Raw genomic sequence first — 6,594 nt, forward strand, 5'->3', positions numbered from 1 at the left:
TTTCCTAAAGTATTGTACAAAATATAAATTACATAAAAGGAAATAAAAATAATATACTAGGGTTTTTAATGCATGCAATGTTCTGTACTTACTTTTGGCAAAATAGAAAAAAAAACCAAAGTCTGTAACACTAATATCAAATATAAAACAGTTATGTTAGTTAACTTTTTCACCATCAGATTTTTCCAAATTCTGATGTTTCCTATGAGAATACATGATTTTTAGCACATTGGCTAAAGTTCAGTATATCACAGACATATTAACTAGTAAACTTTCTTAGCAGAATTAAAACTCTTATCTTGTGCCTTAATTGCAGAAAATGAAGGGTTCTTTCACTGGGTTGATTGAAAATATTTCACATACCTATGTACAAAAAAGATTAGAAAAAAAGGTAAAGTAAAGATGTCATTACTTATGGCTGTTAATAAACCATGAAAGATTACTAAATAGCTACAAAAAATCCATATCAAATCCAATTATCTAAGTCTTTCAAGCAGTGTGAGTATATAAGTGAATACTTAAAATATAAAAAATTAAAATATTATGTCAAAACATACTTAAAGTGAACCTCTTACCTTCTGGGAAAACATCTTCATACAAAAGCAAAGGTATTGTTCTTGTCGAAGTGCAAAAAAAGGAATCTGATAAGTGAAATTTTAATCTGATAAGTGAAATTTTAATCATCTACAATTTTATTTACTGACACAAATATATAGGAAATTTGAAAAGCATGAAAATTATCTGAATTTTTCTCTTTTCTGTCAATTGTGTGGAAATCATCAAAAGAGCAATGGCTTTATGGAGGTTCCGTATGATCCACTGATACACAGTAGGATGCATGTGGCTCACAAGTAGTCAGGTCCAACAAGGCAAAAGCTGTGATTAAAATTCATGGAAAATCTGATGATAGTGGTTTCTTCTGCACAGAGGACTTCAGTCTTGAAATATCTTCTTAATCAATCTTCCTTTTTCATTTAAAATATGTTCCTATATATGGAAGGTCTCCACTTTCATAAGCAATAATGAACACAACAAAAAACATGTATCTCAGTGATGAAATAATAAATGAAGACATATTCCATGTTGGGTATCAGTTGAGTTTCCAGAGATGTCTTGGTAATTTAATCAAGAAAAATATTTCCTCCATTTATATTTGTGATATAGACTATGAATTTTTCCATAATTGCTATTTTAATAAGTAAGCTTATTAGGATATTTGGAACACATTCAAATGATGTACTCTCTCTTGACAATTTATTTATTTCAATAACCCCTAGAGATGAAAGCCTTGGATCTTACCAAGACTAAGAAGGTTGATTTGCAAAACCAATTCCATGAAAAGGGATTTCCAAAGTGTAACGATTAGGAAACTCTGAGCTTCCCATCATGATATATTTTAGTAAGGCAAATAATTTTTTAAACCAGCCTGAAGGAGGATAAACTGTCTATCTCCATTCTCAATCGCACCCCAGCAAACAGTCTCATGGTGACTATGAGAAGGCCCAAGAAGCCCAGTGACAGAGCTGGAAACTACAGAATCTGTTGGAGTTGATAGTAGATGTTGTACTTATTGGAGAGACTGGCAATCATAGTTCTGCCCTTTAGTACATGTTTAAGTATTTGACTAAAATCTGTCTGATGAGATCAGACTGTAATCACCTCTAACCTCATTTAATATCTTCATTTTATTCAATATTAACTAAGTAGAAAATGGAAATTGGATAGAAATTTCTAACCAGTATTAATCAGATAAATACTAATTGAATAGAAATCAAAAATGCTTCTGTATGAAAGAAATCACTTTTTCCAAATAGGTGATAAAACCTAAGCGCTTCCACGGTTAGGCCATACCTTGGCTTGTCATCAGCTCCAGTGAGCACATAGCACCTGTCCTTAGATGTTACACATTGGAACTGTTTTTTACCACCTGTGTGGCATTATGTAAATGTTCCATACTCCCATTATCCATTCCCCAGTTAATTCTATTGTTAAAAGAGAAACAATAAACAAGCATGAACAGGTATTTCTATGATAGAATACAGAGTCTTTTAGGTATATGCCCAAGACTGGTATGACTGGATCATGTAGTAGATCTTTTTCTAGCTTTTTGAGGAAGTGCCACACTGATTTCACAAGGAGCTGCACCAGCCACAACTCCCACCAGAAGTGAGTAAGTCTTCTCCTTTATTCTTCAATGTTTGTTTTATTTTAATCCTAGCCATGATGATTGGAGTAAGACAAAATCTTAAATTCGTTCTAATTTGTGCTTTCCTCTAAAGATGTCAAATATTTTTAAGTGCTTTGATCCATTAGTATTTTATCATTTGAGAATGTTCTATGTTGTTCTTTTCTCTGATTTTTAATTGGGTTTTTTTTTAATTTCAGTGAAGAATTGTGTTAGAATTTTAATGGGAATTTCTTTGAATCTATAGATTGCATTTGGTAAGATGGTCATTTTTACAATATTGGTCCTACCAATCCATGGGCATGGGAGGACTTTCCATCTTCTAATATCTTTCAAATGAACTAAAGTTTATATGATGCAAGTCTTTAATTTTCTTGATTAAATTTATTCCAATATTTTGTGTGATACACATTTCCTGGTTCTTTCTCAGTATATTTGTTGTTGGTATGTAGGAAGGCTCCTGGATTTCATGTATTAATTTACCCTCTATTTTGTTGAATACTTTTATCAGTTCTAGAATTTTTCTAGTGAAGTTTTAATGTCTTTTCTGTGCAGAATCCTATCATCTATAAATAAGGATGCTTTTAATTCTTCCTTTCCAACTTGTGTGCCTTTTATCTCCTTCACTTGCTATATTACTCTTGCTACAGCTTCAAGCACTATAAGGAACAGGAATGGAGATAGTGGGTATCCTTGCCTCATTCCTAATTTTACTGGAAATGCCTCATGTCTTCCACTTTAGTATGATGTTGCCTTATTTCATTGTTATGTTATGTTCCCTGTATTCCTAGAGTCTCCATGACATTTATCATAAAGTTATGTTGAGTTTTTTTCTGGAATTCTTCTCAACAAATCTACTATTAGTTTACAAGAAGAAGTCAAAATCTTTGTATGTTAATTTTATATCACATTGATTTTATGACAATGTTTATAGAATCAATGAATTTTCTGGTAGAGTCCTTGACATCATTTAACTATAGAATCAGGTTGTCTGCCACTAATTATACATTGACTTCTTTTTAAGTATATATGCATCACACACAAGGACATCAATTTCATAAAAGAAACTCTATTAGTTATAAAATCACATACTGAGTCCAACACAGTAGCAGTGAGTGACTTTAGTACCCCACTTTACAAATATACAGGTCCGTCAGACAAAAAACAAATTGATAAGCCCTGGAGTCAATTGGCATCATAAATCAAGTGAATCTAACATATATCTACAGAATGCCACCCAAACATCAATATAGTTCACTTTCTTATCAACAGCCCATGGAATTTTCTCCAAAATTGACCACATATTAGGGCACAGAAAATTCTCTACAAATTTAAGAAAATAAGATAATATCATATTTTTCTGATCAAAAAGGAATAAAACTTCATACCATCAACAATGAAAATGAGAAAAATTATAGTAACTCATGGAAATTAAACAATACAGTACCAAATGAAAATTGGATCAAAGGAGAAATTAATTTTAAAGTTTTAGTAATTGAATGAAAATGAAAACATGGCAACACAAAATTATGGAACACAGTGAAAACAGCCCAAGAGGCAAATACATAATATTAAGTTCCTACATCAGAAAATTTAAAACATCTCATATACGTAAATTAATGATGCACCTTAAGACCTTGGAAAACCAAGAACAAACAACATCTAAAAAGAGAATAAAATGTATAACCTTAAACACCCAAAAGGAACATATAACCAAAGATTAAAGGGGCCAATATAATTTCATAGGAGTCCATATGTATAGCTAAAGGCGACATAACAAGCAACAATGCCAGACAAGCGATACCTTCTTTTGAGTTGTTGTCAAGGGTGGCCAAAGGGATCCCCAGGTAGTAACAGCATAGAACTGGGAAACTGAACAGCAGACCCCAGTCTTATCCAAAGGAATATTGACATCTGATTGCTGCTAGATGGGGAACAGCTGACTCTCCTAAAACAAAGACCTCTAGATAGGCTGATTAGATTCACCAGATGGACAAGTAGTGGGGAATTGCTGGGGGTGCCGACAACACAGCTGACAGTAGCAGGGATATCAGAGTATAAGGGCTCTAGTGGGGGGAGGGAGGCTATGGGAGGGTGCCATCTGGGAAGTAGATGTAAAAAATAAATAAATAAATAAATTTTTAAATTAAAAAAAATAATAAAAGAAGTGATAAATAAAATCAAGGTCGAAATTAATGAAATAGAAAAGAACAATACAAGAAATCAATGAAATGAAGAGTTGGTTATTTGAAAAGATTAACAAGAATGACAAAATTTTAGCTAAATTAACTAAAAGAAAGAGAGAGAACACAAATTAACAAGCTCAGGGATAAAAATGGAATTACATGAGACCAAGAGGAAATTCAGAAAACAATAAGGAATACTTTAAAAATCTATATTCCACTAAACTGTCAAATCTAAAAGAAATGGATACATTTCTAGGTATGCATAGCCTACCAAAGTTAAAATGATATAAATAATTTTAAAAGATCCATAACAATAAATGAATTAGATGAAGTAAATAAAACTCTCTCAACCTAAAAGAGCCCAGGACCAGAAAGACACAGTACAGAACTCTATCAAACCTTCAAATAAAAATGAATATCAATACTTACAAGATAGTCTATTAAATAGAAAAAGAAAGAACAGGCCCAAATTCTATGAAGCCAGTATTACTCTTATAGTAAAACCAGACAAAAACCCAAGAAACAAGAAAATTATAGGCCCCTCTATCTGATAACATAGATGCAAAAATTCTCAGTAAATACTCACAAACTGAATTCAAGAAAATATTAAAAACATTATCCACCTCAACCAATTTGGTTTCATCCCAGAGATGTGGAGATAATTCACCATACATAAATCAATACATGTAATTCACTGCATAAAGAGAATCATGGACACAAAACTCATAATCACCTCACTAGACGGAGAAAAGGCCTTTGACAGAATCCAACATCCATTCATGATAGAAGTCATAGAGAATCTGGAGAGTCAAAGGACATGTTTCAACATAACAAAGGAAATATGCAACAAGCCTACAGCCAGCCTCATAATAAATGGAGAAACATCCAAAACATTTCCAACTAAATTCAGGAACAAGAGAAGGATACCCACTCTCTCTCTCTGCCTGTTCAGTACAGTCTTAGCTAGATCAATAAGACAACTGAAAGAACTAAAGCATACAAATTGAAAAAGAAGTCAAAGTATTCTTTTTTGTAGATGATATGATTCTATACATTAAAGACCCTAACGAGTCTTCCAGTCAACTCCTACACCTGATAAAGACATTCAATGAAGTAGCTAAAAATAAAATTAACACCCCAAACTCAGTGGCCTTCCTATATACCAACAGCAAACATAATGAGAAAGATAATACCTGGCTTATATTATGTCCCCCCTCTCAAATTTCTTGATAGTTCATTTTGAAGGTGTCATTTGTTTTCTTGATTCTTTGTTTTTATAGTTTTATATGTATTCTGTGTATCAATCCTCTATCAGACGTGTAGCTGGTGAGGATTTTTCTCCCAGTCTGTGGGTTTTTCTCTTCACTTCTTTGGTTGTCTCTTTTGCTGTACAGAAGCTTTTTAGTTTAATGAGGTCCTACTTGTTGATTGCTGATATTAATTCCTAAGCAACTGAAGTTCAATTTAGAAAGTCCTTGCCTACACCTATATCTTGTAGGGTACTGCCTATGTTCACTTCTAATGAGAATAAGTGTCCGTGAGATGCCCAACCTTAAGTGATGCATCAACGGTGGAACCTCTATAACTTGTGTTCAGGTAATATGGTGGATCAGTGGTTAGAGAGAATATTAAAGCAGCCCTCAACTCTCACCAGTCAACTGTTCTCATGCAACAGAAGACAATGAACACAGATAGCCACAACTGGCAAAAAGTGTATAGAACAAGTGACTGCAGAGTATATGTCCCTGGTAGATCTCCTATATAAAGCCTCACCCACTGAGCGCCCAGGTTCATTACAGAAGAGAGGACAGAAAGATTGTAAGAGCTAGGGATGGTATACAACCATTAGGAAGCAGAATCTTCCAGGCTTCTGGCAACTTGCTCATATGAACTTACAGTAATGATGACAGCATGCATAAGGGTCATGCAAATTCAATCAAACAAAAATTAGCATAGTTGGGAAATGTGCAGGAGGCCCCAGTCTTAGTAGTGGGATTATTGGCAACTGATCACTGCTGGTTGAGAGAGAGTTGATCTTTAATGAAGTGATGCTAGATAGGCTGAACAGGCTCCTCACACTCCAAATGTGAGTGGATGAACTCACACCAAGGACATGTGGGTACACAATTCTGACTCAATATAACTTAACGTTTATGACAGAATTCATGAAATCTTGTGAGGAATCTATGCCTAAATATGCTTAAAAAGTATTGTATGAAATAT

Source organism: Nannospalax galili, unplaced genomic scaffold (genome assembly GCF_000622305.1).
Source record: "Nannospalax galili isolate Female #2095 unplaced genomic scaffold, S.galili_v1.0 scaffold1200, whole genome shotgun sequence".
Lineage (NCBI taxonomy): Eukaryota > Metazoa > Chordata > Mammalia > Rodentia > Spalacidae > Nannospalax > Nannospalax galili.